The 20,037-nt window shown below is 45.2% G+C and overlaps 1 long non-coding RNA gene across 2 annotated transcripts; it reads right to left on the minus strand.

Annotated features, from left to right (window-relative positions):
* Positions 1-1,027: 1,027 nt before the first annotated feature.
* On the minus strand, positions 1,028-12,533 carry LOC147705778 (uncharacterized). Of its 2 annotated transcripts, XR_015297323.1 has the most exons (4): positions 11,326-12,533; positions 10,826-11,129; positions 2,596-3,537; positions 1,028-1,141 (listed from the first exon to the last, which is right to left on the minus strand). It is a non-coding gene; the product is annotated as an uncharacterized LOC147705778 (long non-coding RNA). The 2 variants fall into 2 exon arrangements; XR_015297322.1 differs by lacking the exon at positions 1,028-1,141 and having other exon boundaries at positions 2,293-3,537.
* Between the last annotated feature and the right edge of the window lie 7,504 nt (positions 12,534-20,037).

The raw sequence follows: 20,037 nt of genomic DNA on the forward strand, positions 1-20,037 counted from the left end.
CCAAGTCCGAAAATGGCCGTAGTATTGTAAATGCCATTTTGCGCTGATCGTCTCTGCAAGAAGTCGCTGAGTACTTCGACCGACGGTATGTATGCTTGTTTTCTTTTGATGTAAGCTTTTTTTTTGCTAATCTTATGTTTATTCTCTCTTTTCTAGGTCCAACATGGCCCGTGGCGTCTCCCTGCAGCGATGTGCACCGCTGTGCACGGAGTCGTTCCGATATGCGGCTCTTTTGCTGTTTGAGGTAAGCTATCTTTTCGATTTTACTAATCTAATGTTTTTTCTCTCTTTTCTAGGTCCAACATGGCTCGTGGCGTCTCCCTGCAGCCGTGTGCACTACTGTGCACGAAGTTGTTCAGACGGGTATGTATGTTGTTGTTGTTTTCGTTTAGAGGTAAGCCATTTTGTTTTTTTTAGCTAATCTTATGTTTATTGTTCTCTCTTTTCTAGGTCCAACGTGGCCCGTGGCGTCTCCCTGCAGCGATGTGCACCACTGTGCACGGTGTGGTTCCGATACGTGGCTCTTTTGCAGTTTGAGGTAAGCTATCTTTTCGATTTTACTAATCTAATGATCTAATGTTTTTTCTCTCTTTTCTAGGTCCAACATGGCTCGTGGCGTCTCACTGCAGCCGTGTGCACTACTGTGCACGAAGTTGTTCAGACGGGTATGTATGTTGTTGTTGTTTTCGTTTAGAGGTAAGCCATTTTGTTTTTTTTTGCTAATCTTATGTTTATTCTCTTTTCTAGGTCCAACGTGGCGTCTCCCTGCAGCTATGTGCACCGCTGTGCACGGAGTGGTTCCGATATGCGGCTCTTTTGCAGTTTGAGGTAAGCTATCTTTTCGATTTTACTAATCTAATGTTTTTTCTCTCTTTTCTAGGTCCAACATGGCTCGTGGCGTCTCCCTGCAGCCGTGTGCACAACTGTGCACGAAGTTCTTCAGACGGGTATGCATGTTGTTGTTGTTTTCGTTTAGAGGTAAACCATTTTGTTTTTTTTTGCTAATCTTATGTTTATTCTCTCTTTTCTAGGTCCAACGTGGCCTGTGGCGTCTCCCTGCAGCGATGTGCACCGCTGTGCACGGAGTGGTTCTGATATGCGGCTCTTTTGCAGTTTGAGGTAAGCTATCTTTTCGGTTTTACTAATCTAATGTTTTTTCTCTCTTTTCTAGGTCCAACATGGCTCGTGGCGTCTCCCTGCAGCCGTGTGCACTACTGTGCACAAAGTTGATCAGACGGTATGTATGTTGTTGTTATTTTCGTTTAGAGGTAAGCCATTTTAGTTTTTTTTGCTAATCTTATGTTTATTCTCTCTTTTTTAAGTCCAACGTGGCCCGTGGCGTCTCCCTGCAGCGATGTGCATCGCTGTGCACGGAGTTGTTCCGATATTAGGCTCTTTTGCAGTTTGAGGTAAGCTATCTTTTCGATTTTACTAATCTAATGTTTTTTTCTCTCTTTTCTAGGTCCAACATGGCTCGTGGTGTCTCCCTGCAGCCGTGTGCACTACTGTGCACGAAGTTGGACAGACGGGTATGTATGTTGTTGTTGTTTTCGTTTAGAGGTAAGCCATTTTGTTTTTTTTTGCTAATCTTATGTTTATTCTCTCTTTTCTAGGTCCAACATGGCCCGTGGCGTCTCCCTCTAGCGATGTGCACCGCTGTGCATGAAGTGTTTCTGATATGCGGCTCTTTTGCAGTTTGAGGTAAGCTATCTTTTTAATTTTACTAATCTTATGTTTTTTTTCTCTTTTCTAGGTCCAACATGGCCCGTGGCGTCTCCCTGCAGCGATGTGCACCGCTGTGCACGAAGTGGTTCCGATATGTGGCTCTTTTGCAGTTTGAGGTAAACTATCTTTTCTATTTTACTAATCTAATGTTTTTTCTCTCTTTTCTAGGCCCAACATGGCTCGTGGCGTCTCCCTGCATCCGTGTGCACTACTGTGCACGAAGTTGTTCAGACGGGTATGTATGTTGTTGTTGTTTTCGTTTATAGGTAAGCCATTTTGTTTTTTTTGCTAATCTTATGTTTATTCTCTCTTTTCTAGGTCCAACATGGCCCGTGGCGTCTCCCTGCAGCGATGTGCACCGCTGTGCACGAAGTGTTTCTGATATGCGGCTCTTTTGCAGTTTGAGGTAAGCTATCTTTTCAATTTTACTAATCTTATATTTTTTTTCTCTTTTCTAGGTCCAACATGGCCCGTGGCGTCTCCCTGCAGCGATGTGCACCGCTGCGCACAAAGTGGTTCCGATATGCGGCTCTTTTGCAGTTTGAGGTAAGCTATCTTTTCTATTTTACTAATCTAATGTTTTTTCTCTCTTTTCTAGGTCCAACATGGCTCGTGGCGTCTCCCTGCAGCCATGTGCACTACTGTGCACGAAGTTGTTCAGACGGGTATGTATGTTGTTGTTGTTTTCGTTTAGAGGTAAGCCATTTTGTTTTTTTGTGCTAATCTTATGTTTATTCTCTCTTTTCTAGGTCCAACATGGCCCGTGGCGTCTCCCTGCAGCGCTGTGCACCGCTGTGCACCGCTGTGCATGAAGTGTTTCTGATATGCGGCTCTTTTGCAGTTTGAGGTAAGCTATCTTTTCAATTTTACTAATCTTATGTTTTTTTTCTCTTTTCTAGGTCCAACATGGCCCGTGGCGTCTCCCTGCAGCGATGTGCACCGCTGTGCACGAAGTGGTTCCGATATGCAGCTCTTTTGCAGTTTGAGGTAAACTATCTTTTCGATTTTACTAATCTTATGTTTTTTCTGTCTTTTCTAGGTCCAACATGGCCCGTGGCGTCTCCCTGCAGCCGTGTGCACTACTGTGCACGAATTTGTTCAGACAGGTATGTATGTTGCTTTTTGTTTATGTTAGAGGTAAGGCATATTTTTATTTTTGCTAATCTTATGTTTTTCTCTTTCTTCTAGGTCAAACATGGTCTGTGGTGTCTCCGTGCTCCCTGCAGCGATGTGCACCGCTGTGCACGAAGTGGTTCCGATATGGCTAAGTGTCTCTATTTAAAAGTAGCTCTGTCTGTGTGTACCTAAGTTTAGGCTAGATATATGTGTGTAACTCTGTGTGTGTGGTGCTCTGTGTGTGTGGCTCTGTATGTGTGTGTGGCTCTGTATGTGTGTGTGGCTCTGTGTGTGTGTGTTGCTCAGTATGTGTGGGTCTGTGTATGTCTCTGTGGTTCTATGTGTGTAGCTGTGCGTGTGTGTAGCTCACTGTATGTGTAGCTCAATAAGTGCATAGTTGCCTCTATGTGTGTGTATAGATGGCTCAGTATCTTTATGTGGCTGGCTCACTATGTGTGTTAAGTGACTCTATGTCTGTGGCTATCTCTGTATGTGTAAGTCAGTGGCTATGTATGTGGATGTCTGTAGCTCTGTATATTTGTGTGCATAGCTCTCAATGTGTGTCTAGCTGACTCTGTATGTGTGGCTCTATATGTATGACTGCGTGATACACTTTGTATGCGTGTGGCTCTGTGTGGGTGGGTCTGTATGTGTGTGGGGTTGGCTCGCTCTCTCACTACATCACTCTCTCTCTCCCTAACTCTCTCTCTCACTACCTCACTCTCTCTCTCACTAACTCACTATCTCTCTCACTACCTCACTATCTCTCACACTACTACACTATCTCTCACTAACTCACTCTCTCTCTACCTCCCTTCTCAACTCTCTCTTTCTCACAGCATCACAATATCACTACCACAGTAAATATCTCTCTCTCTAACACACTACTTCACAACTTCACTCTCTCTCAATTCAATTCAATTCAAATTCAAAAAGTGCTTTATTCGAGTATTACTCATAAAAGCAAGACAAACATACATACAATTAAAAAACAATTAAATTTACATGATCAATCAAACAAGCACATACGTATTTTGACAATTTAAAAACAATGACACATCATACATACAGGTGCAAAAATTATTATCGTCGACAAATAGAGACCAGAGGGGAATGATCATGATAACAATGTAAATATCCTCAGTAGATCATACGTTAAAAAAGAATTCATTGCATTAAAAAAATCAGTATTAAGCCGATGACAAATTACATAAGCAGAGAATAGACGAGTGCCTAGCAGTCTCTGGTCAATTAAAAAGTTTACAGAGAATAAACGTTAGTTTAGCAGTCTCTGGCTATTTACTAAAAGTTACAGAGAATAGATAAATGTCTAGCAGTCTCTGAGCGACTTGGTGGCAGTATTTAACTTGCCAGCAGTCTCATTCTTAAAACCCACGCCCATCCCAGGTACTTTGCAATTGCAATATTGATCCATTCTTCAGTGGTAGATTTTACTATACGCAGTGCCACCATACTACTTTTTGTACCTAAGTTCCTACACATAGGAGCCAACCAGGCTTGCCTTGGGGCAGCATATACTGGGCAACAAAACAAAAAATGACCTAGGGTTTCTTTTCCTACCCCACAGGCTGGACATAGTACTGCCCCCCCTGTTTTCCATTTAGCTGTCAAGTTACAGAGTGGGAGCGAACCTACCCTCATTTGAAATAACAATTTCCTATCCAGGGGGTTCATTATGTAGTCCCAGTACTTTTCATAGATGGGGAACATTTTAGTTTCTAAGTAGCCAGTGGTCATAGTCCCACTGTTGGTGTTAAGTAAGCTACTATTAGCTACATGTTCCCAGAATATGTCTTTTAACACAGTCTTAGAGGGAAATAAAGCCCCAGCAGGGTCTGCCCATAGGGCATGAAGTCCTAGTTTGAACAGTTCAGTCTTTAATGTTTTAAGCCACCTGATTTTATTGTAATGATCGGCTTTAATGATATCCGAGAACCCCTCCGCATAATGAGAGAGTTCTGGTGTGGTCCAGAGTCTGCGCCAGAATAATATCGGGCGCAGTTTGGCCTTTTCCGTGAGCTCTCTTCTACCTAACTCGTAACGCAGGGGCAATAGTGGGCTGCTCTGCGGAGTACCCGTCAATGACCTCAAGAAATTATTTTCGGATAGTTGGAGTTCATGGAGGTTTTCATACTCCCATAGCTCCGCACCATACAAGGCCGACCCAATTGCTTTAGCCTCGTATATTATCAGTGGTGGTTTAATTGCTTTAGTCATTGACTTCCTGTGCTCCTTAATTATAGCCCCAGATAGCTGCTTGTGCCTTAATGTAGCGATGTTGAGGTGTTGCTGCCACTTATTATCATTGGAGATCAAGATCCCCAAATAGGTGAAGGATGTTACAACCTCGAGTATGCGGCCACTCATGGTAATATTCGATTTAAAATTTCTATGTGGGTTAAAAGCCATGAGTTTTGTCTTGGTCGCATTCACCTCAAGTCCATGGTCAGTACAGAACCCATCAAATATTGCCAATGCTTTTTGTAAGCCACTGGGGGTTTTTGATAAAATTAAAGTGTCATCGGCAAACATTAAAATGGGGACCTTCTCCCCAGCGAGAGAAGGGGCATCCACAGCCTGAGATTGCATGCGGGAAACAACACCATTAATGAAGAGGGTAAACAGAGTAGGGGCCATTGAACAACCCTGCCGAACCCCGCGCTCAACAGGAAATTCGGCAGTGTTGTTCCCGTATCCTCCCCATCTTATTTTGCCATAGTTGCCCTCATGCAGTCGCATAATTAAAATCAACAGATCCCCAGGGACCCCTAGTGTCTCAAGTACTTCCCACAATTTCGCCCTCGGTACCAGGTCGAAGGCAGCCCGCAAATCAACAAACGCTGCATACAGGCTGCCTCCCCCTAGCACCACGATCTTCCACTGTATTAGTTGGAAACGGAAGACTTGATCCACAGTGCTGGTTGCCCTGCGAAATCCGGCCTGAAAGGGGGATAAAATGTTGTGTTCATCAACCCAATCCAGCAACCTGTTGACAACTACTCGGCCCACTATTTTCTGGATGGTGTCTATTAAACTAATGGGGCGATAGTTACCAGGCTGTGCCCGATCTCCTTTTTTTTGTATATAGGGATGATTTCTGCGCCCCTCCAAGTCGCTGGGATATCTGCCCCCCCGGCAATCAAATTTATCAACAAAAGAATGTATTTGCACCATCTATCAGTGTCATTCAGGAAAACATCTGCCGGCACCCCGTCAATACCAGGAGCCCGCCCACTACGAACAGTTTTTAAGGCAGCGAGTATTTCATTTCTAGTGAAGATGTCATCCCCAGTAGGTGAACCTTGCGTGTACCTTCTATCCACTGCCTGATCTCTAGAAGCATACTGCTCACTAAAGAACTTTACCCAAGCATCCTGGGGGACATTATTAGTGCTTGCTTCTTCTATCCTATCATGTCCCCATTTCACTATATGCCAAAATAACCTAGAGTCCTTACGGTCGCTAGCATTTTTCAGGTTGTTCCAGTGTGCCTCATCCCAATCTTTTTTCGCTCTTATTATACATTGTTTGTAATGCTTCCTGGCAGATCTAATTGCCTCTAAATTCTTGTTCTTAATAGCATCACCCAAGGAAATTCTTGCCAGCCTACATTCGTGATTGTACCAACGTGCTGGTCTGTGAGCATGCATCTTTTTGTTTGAAGGTTTCAGGAAATGGCCTCTAATTTCATCAAAGAGAGCTTCATGGACCTTAGTGGCATTATTTACACTAGAAAGAAGCCCAGTTTCACCCTCAAGGGCCATAATAGCCTTGTCAGTTGCCGTGTTTATTTTTTCCATAATCAGCTCATCAGTTTTAACACTAATCCATCTCAGCCTACGTAAATCGTTTGTAGGTACAATCAACGGGGGTAAGGGATCGATAGCAGCATTGGGGGCAAACACATCAGACAGCCACCATTTATGGAGAACGCAAAGAGGATTATGGTCACTCTCAAGCCTTTCCTTAACCTCCATATCAATAATGGATGACCATAGGGCCATACAGCATATAACATAATCAATTCGACTCTTGGATCTTCCATTATCAAAGGTCATGGCTGATACTCTGTCTGACTTGGTACGACCATTCAGAGCCCTTAACCCATATTCAAGGCACATAGCGTTCAGGCTTATATATCCTCGGTCCAGCGAGTTATTGGGGTTGAATCAAGTGCAGGGATTTCCCACAGATTATCTTCTTCCGCACCTAAAAAAGCCTCACCAGTATCAAGGGGTTCAAAAGTGCGGTTTAGGTCACCGGCCAGTACGATGTTATTCCCAGAAGAGTGAGTGTCTAGGTAACTGTACAGTGACACTAAGACCGTAGATTTGCCAGCATTTCCCCCTCTAACATATAAGTTATAGATGTCAATGGGAGTAGAGGAGCCCCTCTCTAGTCTAATGAGCTGGATGTCTTTGTGATTTAGCTCTATATTTTTTACTAGGATCTTCAGGGACTGTCGGACCCATATAGTGAGACCTCCCATTGGTCTCCCCTTGGGACCTTTGGTAGCCGGTACATAATAATTCAGATACCCCAATGCATAAACAGGATCACAGGCCCAAGTTTCTTGGAAAATGCAGACGTCATACTTACTGACGAATTCAAACCACTCTCCACAGACCATTTTGGAACATAGCCCGGCTATATTCCAAGATAGTAGGTTCCCAGAGGCATGCTCCCCACATAAATCAGAACTAAAAACAGGCCTGTTCGCATTTACATCCACATTAACATTACCTTCTACTATTAGATTTGTTAATCCTACTAAAACATCTGGAGTACATAACTCGTTTGAAGAGCCAATGGCTCGATTATGCCCCCCTGTTGCACACAAAGGTAAGGGTATTTGCAGCTGAGGCATACAATTAATTATTTGTCAATCACAAGCATCTAAATTGGAAAGAGCGGAGAATCTGTTTTCTAAACCTAGTCCCCACTCAACGGAACCAAAATTCTTGCTAGCCCTTTTGGTTACAACGTTCCATTTTGTTCTTAAGGTGCTTGGATTGGGGCCCCTGCCTTTTCGAGGATAAAAGAAGTCAAGGGTCAGTGGTACAATAGAAGTGGAGCGTCTCTGTGGCGGAAAAATGTTAGGCAATATGTTTGGTAATGCGTCAGGGTGTGAGAGATTAAGCACAACGCAATCGCCCTTGAACTTTTTTTCTCTGTTCCCAATCCACTCCACTCTTCTTGCATTTACCAGTTCCTCGGCCAGTTGCTGTTTCCCCCACGAAGATATGGCCATGTTGTTGGTTAGCCAAGATAAAGATTTGTTTACAAGCGATGCTGTTGATTCAGCTTCACCGGAAGCCAGAGGCGGTACATTTGCTAAAACAAGAACTAATGGCGAGGCTTCCACCACCAGCTCAAATGACCCTTTTGAGGTATTAGCTTCAACAATAGAATTGGCGAGGGGTGCAACACCAGAGCTAATTTCCGGTAAGTTCATCAGAGGAGCCACTGGGGGGTTTGGAATAACAGTGGGTGGCAATTTGTTTGCTAAAATGTCATTAACCAGAGGTTGTACATTGGACGTAATGACTTCAGGGAGTTTCCCTACTTCACCCAGTGTTTTACCAAGGAGACCTTCCAGTTTAGTCACTTCAGCGGATAGCTTATCAATTTTGCTTATCAGAGGTTTGACTATGCCTTTGATTTTTATGTCCATCAGATTGCAAAATTTCTGAAGTAGAATATTAGAGAAGGTTGCATATGTTTCCCCCGAGGGATCGTCCTCCTCCACACAAGAGGTTTTCCTTGGTGGTGTTGCAATTTTGTTTTTAGATGACCTTAACCCCGGTCGTTTTTGTATAGCTTTTCTTTTAACCCCAGTAATCCTTGGTGCTGGAATTGGAACAATGGAGGGGGTAATAAGCTCACAGATCATGGGACTCAGAGGCACTACGTCGATGTCGTTAGTATCTTCGGTGCTTGCCACTATGCCACTAGGTTGAATGGTGACAGTATCCTGTGAGGGGGCTTGTGCTACCCCAGAGAGGCTGGTGTTTATCAGGTTAAAAGGATCCTCTGTTTCTATATCTACTAGTGGGGATTGTGTGGATGAATCCAAACCCAAAGAGGACCTTCTATCACTGTTGATTTTCGCCACTACCTGGACTAAATAGTTTTCCATAGTGTTAGTGGCAGGCGTTGACTTTTTACCAGGCAAACCAGGCATGTGTGCAGATGGCTAGGTAACAGGACGTAAAGTTAGAATGTTAAGAAGCGAATTACCTGGCAGACGGCGATTTTACAGCTCAATGAACGTCTGTAGGCCTGTAGATGTTTGGGCAGAGTTCCTGGCCCAACCCGACCTTGGCCGACCTCGGACGGCCTCAGACGGCCCGCCCTTTGCCCGGGCTTCGCCCCGGGCGTCCCGCTCGCGTCCCGCGTAGCTGGCCCTTCGGCGCTTTTGTGCGCCTCCCCTGGCGCCCTCGCGGTGTCACAACGCGCGCCGCCGCGTAGGCTGCCGGGATTCGTAGTCCCGGAGCGGCGGCGCGACCAGAGTGCAGAGAAAGTGACTCTCGGCGGTGGCGGCATGGGCTGACTGTCCTGGCGTGAGGCAGGTAAGTGCTGCGTGCTCCGGCGTGTGGCAGGTAAGTTTGATGCTCTCCCAGGGCTCCGCCGGCCCTTCGGCGCTTTTGTGCGCCTCCCCTGGCGCCCTCGCGGTGTCACAACGCGCGCCGCCGCGTAGGCTGCCGGGATTCGTAGTCCCGGAGCGGCGGCGCGACCAGAGTGCAGAGAAAGTGACTCTCGGCGGTGGCGGCGTGGGCTGACTGTCCTGGCGTGAGGCAGGTAAGTGCTGCGTGCTCCGGCGTGTGGCAGGTAAGTTTGATGCTCTCCCAGGGCTCCGCCGGCCCTTCGGCGCTTTTGTGCGCCTCCCCTGGCGCCCTCGCGGTGTCACAACGCGCGCCGCCGCGTAGGCTGCCGGGATTCGTAGTCCCGGAGCGGCGGCGCGACCAGAGTGCAGAGAAAGTGACTCTCGGCGGTGGCGGCGTGGGCTGACTGTCCTGGCGTGAGGCAGGTAAGTGCTGCGTGCTCCGGCGTGTGGCAGGTAAGTTTGATGCTCTCCCAGGGCTCCGCCGGCCCTTCGGCGCTTTTGTGCGCCTCCCCTGGCGCCCTCGCGGTGTCACAACGCGCGCCGCCGCGTAGGCTGCCGGGATTCGTAGTCCCGGAGCGGCGGCGCGACCAGAGTGCAGAGAAAGTGACTCTCGGCGGTGGCGGCGTGGGCTGACTGTCCTGGCGTGAGGCAGGTAAGTGCTGCGTGCTCCGGCGTGTGGCAGGTAAGTTTGATGCTCTCCCAGGGCTCCGCCGGCCCTTCGGCGCTTTTGTGTGCCTCCCCTGGCGCCCTCGCGGTGTCACAACGCGCGCCGCCGCGTAGGCTGCCGGGATTCGTAGTCCCGGAGCGGCGGCGCGACCAGAGTGCAGAGAAAGTGACTCTCGGCGGTGGCGGCGTGGGCTGACTGTCCTGGCGTGAGGCAGGTAAGTGCTGCGTGCTCCGGCGTGTGGCAGGTAAGTTTGATGCTCTCCCAGGGCTCCGCCGGCCCTTCGGCGCTTTTGTGCGCCTCCCCTGGCGCCCTCGCGGTGTCACAACGCGCGCCGCCGCGTAGGCTGCCGGGATTCGTAGTCCCGGAGCGGCGGCGCGACCAGAGTGCAGAGAAAGTGACTCTCGGCGGTGGCGGCGTGGGCTGACTGTCCTGGCGTGAGGCAGGTAAGTGCTGCGTGCTCCGGCGTGTGGCAGGTAAGTTTGATAGCTCTCAATGTGTGTCTAGCTGACTCTGTATGTGTGGCTCTATATGTATGACTGCGTGATACACTTTGTATGCGTGTGGCTCTGTGTGGGTGGGTCTGTATGTGTGTGGGGTTGGCTCGCTCTCTCACTACATCACTCTCTCTCTCCCTAACTCTCTCTCTCACTACCTCACTCTCTCTCTCACTAACTCACTATCTCTCTCACTACCTCACTATCTCTCACACTACTACACTATCTCTCACTAACTCACTCTCTCTCTACCTCCCTTCTCAACTCTCTCTTTCTCACAGCATCACAATATCACTACCACAGTAAATATCTCTCTCTCTAACACACTACTTCACAACTTCACTCTCTCTCTATCTCACTACCTCACTCTCTCTACATCACTACCTCACTCTAACTATTTCTATCTCACTATCTCACTCTCACTACCTCACTATATCACGACACACTCTCTCAAAACTTCACTACATCACTCTCTCACTACCTCACAACTTCACTCTCTCTCTCTAACTCACTACTTCACTCTCTCTCTATCTCACTACCTCACACTCCCTCTATATCACTACCTCACTCTATCTAATTCTATCTCACTATCTCTATCTCACTACATCACTATATCACAACACACTCTCTCTAAAGTTCACTACATCACTCTCTCACTACCTCACAACTTCACTCTCTCTATCTCACTACTTCACTCTCTCTCTCTCAAATACACTAACTCACCTTCACTCTCTCATTCACTACCTCACTCTCTCTCTAGCTCACTACTTCACAACATCACTCTCTGTTTCTATCTCAATTCATCACAACAACTCTCACCCTCACTACCTCATTCTTTCACTACCTCACTCTCTCTATCTCTCACTACCTCACTCTCTATCTACTTCACTCTCTCACAAAAAACTCTCACTACATCACTACTCAAAATATATCTATAAAACTATCTCACTCTCTCTCTCCCTAACATCACTCTATCTATTTCGATATCCCTCTCACTACCTCACTATAACACAACTCACTCCCTCAAAAATTCACTACATCACTCTCTCGCTAACTCACTATCTCACTACCTCACAACTTCACTCTCTCTCTCCAACTCACTACGTCACTCTCTATCTCCCTAACTCACTCTCTCTCTTTCTATCTCACTAAGTCCCTTTCACTCTCTCTTTCACTACCTCAATCTTTCTCTATCTCACTACGTCACAACATCACTCACTGTTTCTATCTCACTACCTCACAAAATCCCTCTCTCTCACTAACTCACTCTTTCACTTCCTCACTCTCTCTGTCTCTCACTACCTCACTCTCTATCTACCTCACTCTCTCTCACTACATAACTCTCTATACATCACTACTCCCCTCTATCTATATCACTACCTCACTATCTCACAACTTCTCTATCTAAAAACATCACTACCTCACTCTCTCACTACCTCACTCTCTATCTCACAACATCACAACTTCACTCTCTCTCTCGTTCTAACTCACTACATCACTCACTCTATCTCTCTACCTCACTCTTTCTATCTCACTAACTCACTTTCACTGCCTCTTTCACTACCTCTCTCTCTATCTCACTACATCACAACCTCACTCTCTGCTTACATCTGACTACCTCACAACATCCCTCTCCCTCACTACATCACTGTTTCATTACCTCACTCACTCTATCTCACTACCTCACTCTTTCTCACTACCTCACTCTCTCTCACTACATCACTCTCTCTCTATATCTCACTACCTCACTCTCTCTCTGCTAATGCAATAGGTATCACATATGCAAAATATTACGCTAATGCCAACAGTAATGACAATGCCATTTATTTAGGGATAAAAAAAAGCAATACCAATAGCTCTACCTATAATATTGCCGAGACCATTGCATTGTAAATGCTCGTTTGTTAATACTATACTGTGTCCTATTTCACCCCTGCTGTTTAACATCTCTATCGAACCCCTTGCTCAAGCCCTGAGACTCGATGTACAAATCACCCCTTTTCAGGTCTCTGATTACAACTGTAAGCTGACCCTATATGCAGATGACCTGCTGGTTTATACTAATAATCCAGCAGAGGCGCTTCCCAGGGTAGAAAATACCCTGAATGAGTTTGGTCTGTATTCTGGATACTCAGTTAATCCCTCTAAGACTGAGGTAATGTGCTGGGGCATTAAAGGCTGGGCCGGGAGATGCTGTGGGAAGTTTAGGTATCTGGGGATCACCATAGTACAAGACCTAGCGGATACCCCCGTGATTAACTTGAGGAAAGTGTCCAAGGATATTGACTACCTTTTCCTGAGATCGCAGAATCTTCCCCTCACTATTTACGGTAGGGTAAACCTGGTTAAAATGGTTATCCTACCTAAGTTGACGTACTTGTTTGGTACTATCCCCCTAGGCTTCCCCGGCAAACTTCTGGGTAAAATCCAAAGCAAAACAGGGAGCTTCTCTGGACCAATAAAAATTCCAGGTTGTCCTGGAAGAAGTTAAAACGGAGGCTACTAAAGGGTGGTCTTGCCCTTCCGGACGAGTTTTTGTACACCCTTGCCTTCCAGTTTAAAAATATTCGTTGTTTACTATCTAGTCCTGCTGAAACCAACTGGGGGAAGATCCTGAGTGCCATGGCCAATTTTGAGGGAGGTAGCACTGGATTCCTGTATAAATTTGAAGAAGGTCCGTTTAAAAGTAATAAGATCTGCACTTAACGTATGAAATAACGTTAAAGCGAGATGGGGAATAAGATACTATTCCGACTTTGCCCCAATTTGGAACTCCCGGGTCTCCCCACTTGCCTAAAAGATAACTTAGCCATCCCTATTAAGAGGGCGGTGTTAGACCTGACATCATTGGTGTGAGTCTCCCTTATATATTTGACGGATTGCCTCCTCTGTTTTGATATGTTTTTGCTGGATTTATGCTTTGGGCCCTGTGCCACTGCTAATCGGTACCACAGTGCAAGAGCTCCCTATGTTAGATTGATATACTATCTGCTAACAATCTTATCTGACTTGGTGAAAAAGAATAACATCCTTCCGCCAAACCAAACCGGCTTTATCAAAGGACTTGGTACATCCTCTAATATCCTGGCACTATCTATTTTAATGGAAAAGGCAATTTTAAAGGGTGAATCACTGTTTCTATGTTTTGATGATTTTAAATCAGCTTTTGACTGTGTTCACTCGGAAGGCGAACTCACTAACAGGTGCTTTTGGTATGATAAAAAATCCACCAGCCGCTACTTAAAGTCATATCTGCAAAATTGCTACCTTCCCTAACCTATGGCAGCGAAGCATTGAACGGAAAGGACACAATAATAATAAACAAAGAAATCTCGAAAACATTTAGATCCCTTTTCTACTTACCAAAAAATGCCTCACAGTCCCAAATTAGATTAGAATTTGGCTTGAATAACCAACTACATGCTCGAATGGTTAACACAATTAAAGTATGGTATAGGGTAAAAAATGACAAGGACAATTCAATCTCAAAGCTTTTATGGAAAGAAGTAGAGGGCAATAATAAATTATCTGTTTGGAAGTATCTCAAGAATGCTTTGGATGAATTTGGGCTTAAGGAGATTTGGATGACCACCATTCCTCATGAATCTTTAAAAAAAATTGTAAATAAGACAACTGATATTTTATCTGTAATAAGTGACAAAGAGTCCCTGGCCAAAAGGAAACATGCTTGGTCTATAGTAAACAGTTACAAAAAAAAGAGTCTGCAACAATATTTGAATACAGCTTGGACTTGGAAATATAAAAATATATTCATGAAAGCCCGGTTCGGAATCCTGCCCGGAGAATCTCATGCACTGCCATGGAAAAAGCTTGAAAATAATATATCATGTCGACTGTGTAATACAGGAGAAGAAAACATCATACATTTATTGTGCCTTTGCCTGGAACTAAAGAATGAAAGATTAACACTTTTAAAAAGGCATTTCAATGAAAGATCAATAAGGACATGTAGACAAGCACTAATCCAATGTCTTTGCTTGGAAGATATACATATTAACTCTGCCCTCTCAAAATTTTTAACAAGTGCATGGAAAAAGCTGGAATTTTCAAAACGTTAACTATGATACTGTTTATATTTCTGAATTTTTAAGACTATGACATTTTCGCTTATTTCTACTTTTACTGTATTACTATAACTGAAATTTTATTTTGTGCATTGTCTTTTGGTAAAGATTTTAAATAATCAATCAATAAACATATCACTCAGCATAAAAAAAAAAAAAGATATACTGATTGGATTCCATGATTGGCTTATTTGATTTACTGCCAGCCCCTAGTACAGTGCACCATGTGTGCCCAGGACTTGTAGATCAAATGCTGCTGGTGGGCTTGCAGCACTGGTTGTGTCACCTACAGAAGCAGCTGGTAAAGTGTGTCTCAGGCCTGCCATTGCAAGGCCTATGTATAGTCTGTGACTACCATGTCGACTTGGCCAAGTGCACCCACTTGCCAGTCCCTAAACCTTCCCTTTGCTTCATATTAGACACCCCTATGGTAGCCCAAGGGCAGGGTGCATTGTAAGCGTAAGGTAGGACATGATCTGATGTGTGTAGCATGTTCTAATAGTGAATTACAGCCATTTTCGTTTTTCACTATTGAAGGCTACCTGTTCTCATAGGCCAGAATGGGCAGTTAAGATTGTTAGAGCACCCCACTACTTCCCCTTAGATTAGACTTGGGAATTCGACCAATAACGGAGGAGCTAGGACTTAAACCCCTGACATTTTGGAGGCGTTTGTGGTGTAGCCCAGACCTTATAAACTATAGAGAGGAGCTACAGGAATTCCTGGAGTTACGGAATGCCAAGAGAATTCCGTGGATGACTTATGTCAAGGGAATGCTAGAGGAGATGGGCTACCCGGAACTATGGACGGATCCTTCAAATACCTGTCTAAAGACTCCAAAAAAGGTACTTGTGAGAGCATACCAAGAACTGATGCTCACCAAAGCTATTGATGCCACTCGAGAAGGATCTTTGACACATTTGTTCCTAAAAGCAAAAGACTCCTACCGTCTCGAAAGTACTTTAGACTCTATGTCTCCTGTATTAACGAGGAAATTATTTTTACAATGGAGATACGGAATCCTCCCTCTAGCATCATTTACAGCGTCCTGGTCATGCCGCTCCTCCATAGAAACTTGCCCAGTGTGTGCTCATCCAAAGGAGGATGACGTTCACGTTGTCTTCTTTTGCAAGGGCTACGAGAGGAGCAGGAAATACTGGTTAGTCCCTCTACTCAGGAACTTGGGTTTTAGATCTCTTCAACCTGCTTACAGAGTTTTAAAGACAGACCTCTCTCCCACTGTAGTTTTTGCCCTCTCGAAATTTCTAACCTCCATGTGGTACATTCGAAGCCGATGGGTCAAAAGACTTGTATAAAAAGACTCCTCGAAAGTTATAGACTGATTTTCAGCACCCTTTTTTAACATGTTTTAACCATTGGATCACATTGTGTTTAATTCGTTTTTAAATTGTGTATAAATGTTATGTATCTTTTATGATCTGTGATCGAAATAAAGATTTTTGGAATGGAATGGATTGTTACATTCCTACAATCCTAACTGAATCAGGGAACATGGTAGAAATTCGAATTTAGTATGCCTCAACTCAGAATAATAAAATACATATTTTAGTAAAGTTTATTTTAATATCCTGTGTTTGCAAATACCACTTTTAGAAAGTAGGTATTTGCTTGCCTAACCATTTGAGCCCGCCTCTGCTGACTTGTGTATTCCTTGTCTGGGTTTGTGTGTGACAGGGCTGGGGAAATTCCAGGAGACAGGCTGGGGCAGCCCAGTGGTGAATAGAGAGATCAGCACCTAGATGGGAGGAAGGTGTGCACCTGGGACCTGAATAGGACTAGGCTTTCCCTCCACAATGCTGGCTCCACCTCCTGTGGCTTGTCTGATGTGTCTGCCCTGCACTGTGAAAGGAGAAGGGGAATCATGTTAACAGAGTGCTACAGAGCTGTATCTTCCCTCCCCTGTGCTGGCTCCACCTCCTGTGGGGCGTCTGATGTTTCTGCCCTGCACAGTGAAAGGAAGAGAAGAGTCCTGTAAACAAAGTGCTCAGGAACTGGTTTGAACTAGACAGAGGCCTCTCTGCCTTCAGAGAACAAAGGATTTTGGGGTATAAATATTGGGACCCAGTCCCACACTCTTTAGATCACTTCTGGAACAAGAAACCTTTCTGCCAAGGAGAAGAACCAAGGAAGCTGCAGGAGTTTGGACTGCCCCTCTGCCAGTGTGCTGTTTGCTGGGTTGGCCTGCAGTGGTTGCTTCATTGCCAAGGGAAAGGAGAAGGAACTTTTTAAGGACTTTCATTATCTACAGAATATTCTCAAAGGGCTTGAACTGTGCTTGCCTCCTGCTGAAGTCTCAGGGCCAAAAGACTTCACCTCCAGCTCCCTCCTAAATTTCCTTGCTGGGAATTCTGACTCCAGTCACTTGCGTGCTGCTGGGAGCTGGAAACGCCACGCATCGAGAAGAAGCGTGTCGCCGCCGCAGCTAAAATCGTCGCAACGCAGGAGAAGCGAGCTTTCATCGCATCTCCCTGGAAGCGTGTGCCCATCGAAGCTGTATGCTGTCGCATCGCCGGAGAAGCGCGACGCATCGAGAGAGCCGTCATGGCATCACCGGAGAAGCGCGTCGCAGGGCCTGTCATGGCTCCAAAGTACAGAGTCGCCGCAAGTCTGCCAGGGCGTCATCGCATCGGCATCGCATCACCGCATCAAGGGCGCCATCTTCTCACATCGCAACTGGATCGTCGCATCGCATCAAGGCGCCATCTTGCGCACCGCAACGGGCCCGCAGGCCGAGAATCTACGAATCACCTCCGCACAGGTAAGAAGCACGACGCATCCCCTACTCTGTGCAAGCATTGAGGCACGACGCATCATCTCCCCCGGATCACGGAACCAACGCATCTCCCCTTTTGCGAGGTTTTTGTTTACTTTGCTTCACGCATCCAGGTACTTTGTTGAGAACTTTGCCACATTTATCATCAACTTGAACTAAGCAACTTGAATCATCTTTTAAGCAATCTTAAGTGTAGTATTGTTGATTTTTGTCTTTTGTGGTCTTGTGTTTAAATCTATATAAAGAATACTTATTTTCATAAACCTGTGTTGTGTTCATCTGTAGTGTTATCACTGTATTACTGTGTATATTCACAAATGCTTAACACACTGCCTCTGAGATAAGCCTGTCTGCTCGTGCCAAGCTACCAAGGGGGTGAGCAGGGGTTATTAAAGAGTGTAATCCCCTTATTCTGACTTAGAAGTAAGGGTCCCTATTAGGACAAAGGTGATAACCATTGCCATCTAGAGACCTCAAGATCTAACAGGCGGGAATTTCGATCTGGTCCGATTTAATATCTTCGGACGGTGTCCATCCTTGGGGAGTGTTAAGGGCTAAAATAGGTGACTCTTTTTCTTGCTTCAAATACTTTCAAATATGCTCCTGGTATTCAGCTGAGAAGGACCATATTGGTGGAAAGTGGGAGGTTTAACATATACTCCAAAATGTAAATCCTAGAAAGAAGGAGGTTGGGCTATGGTACAGGAGTCTGCTTGATGCAGAGAACGCAAAGCTCCCTCCTCCCCATTCAGTATGGAATTCATCAGTCCTGGAAGATATATCTGTTAACCTTTATTTTCAGTCTCTCCAAAACCTATACAAGTTTGTTAAGCCAGCTTCTTTAAAAAATAATCACTTTTATGTTATCAATAGGTTATATTACACGCTTAAAAAAATAGCAAAGTTTGCTCCAAACTCATCTCCTAAGTGTCCATGTTGCGTTTGGTGGAGGCGGATGACTTACATATGTTTTTTGATTGCGTTCACATAAGAGTTTTTGGGCAGAATGTGGAGAATGCATTGGAGGGAATTTTCAAATTTAAGCTGTATCTTAACATTGCCCTAGTTATATTCGGTCTTAATAACAATCTTACAAGCCCACTTCCTATTAAATCAACAGGTTTATTTCTTTGCCTGTTCTTAATAGCCCATAGGGAGATCTGTAAGTTGTGGAAAGACCATAGACCTCCGCATTATGAGAACTGGCTGGGCGTAGCATTCGGTATGGCGAGATTGGACCAAGGTGGGGAAAATATCTGGTCACCACTAATTTCTTGGGGCACAGAAATGAGGCTGGTCTAAGGCTTCAATGGTCCAAAGATTACACCAAGCCTCGCACAAAAGAAGCTGGCCTGGTTGGCCTAAAGCGAATGCAAGAACAAGGACCCTATGCGCCCAGGTTGGAAGGGGGTCTTCATTGTGAAAATTGCAGATGCTTATGGTGAAATGAGGACTTAAAAAAAGAAGAAGAAAAAAAGCCAATCTTATGGCTGGAAAGGCGATATATCCATCTTTGTTCTTTCAGTAGTAGTTGATGTTGAATGTTGGGCATGTTGGGGTCCAGGGCTTCTATGATGACCCAGCTCATCTCGTTGGTTGTGTGTTCTGCCTCCAGAAAGTGATTGGTCATCTTAGTAATGTTCTTTTTACATCGTATGGCACTCCGATGCTCACATATTCGGGTCTTTACTTTTCTGTTTGTCATCCCGATATAGGTGAGGTTGCAGGGACACACAATACGGTATATCATATGTGCAGAGTTGGAATTGGTGTGTTGTCACAACTTCCACATCTTGCCTGGCTCTAGGTGTAGTTTCTTGGTAGTTGTGGTCAAGTGGCATACGCTGCATTTGTCACATGCAAAGTGGCCAGTGACTTTCGGAAGGCCCCAGGCATTCAGGACAGTGTTCCCTTGTTTTTGTGGTTGCGCTGGTCTTGTAGAGACAATGGCGTCTTTTATGGATTTGGCTTTTTTGTGGAAATGAAGGGGAGGGTCCCATTTGAGGTTCCCTGTCCCGAGGATTTTCCAATGTTTCTTTATTATGTTGGAAACCTGGTTGGAGACCGTGTTGAAGGTTGTGACAATTGTCAATGGTATTGTTGTGGCTTCACGTGGATGTATTTCGATGAGTCCTTCACGATTTTGGTTTGATACCCACGATCCCTAAGCGTGTTACTCAAGCCCTTGGCTTGATCCTTAAATGCTGTCACGTTGCTGCTTAAACAAAAACATCCTTTGTAACAGTCTCAGTAGACAATAAGCACAAGGGACTGGCAAAACTATAAACAGTGTGACATGCCTGTGGCATAAACCATATTGTCCGCAGCACTTTCCTTGTCAAAGGAACCTGCCACAATATCCACCAACATGGCACATTTGAACCCTCTTTCTAAAAACAGCATTTATAGCAGCCATCAGATAATGTACACACCCTTGCTCCTCGATTAATGGAAACTAAAAACTAAACCATATGCCTTTTCCAAGATGGCCGTCCCACATCGCAGCCACAAGACAGCTCCATGAACAT

This window comes from Lissotriton vulgaris, chromosome 7, assembly GCF_964263255.1.
Source record: "Lissotriton vulgaris chromosome 7, aLisVul1.2, whole genome shotgun sequence".
NCBI lineage: Eukaryota > Metazoa > Chordata > Amphibia > Caudata > Salamandridae > Lissotriton > Lissotriton vulgaris.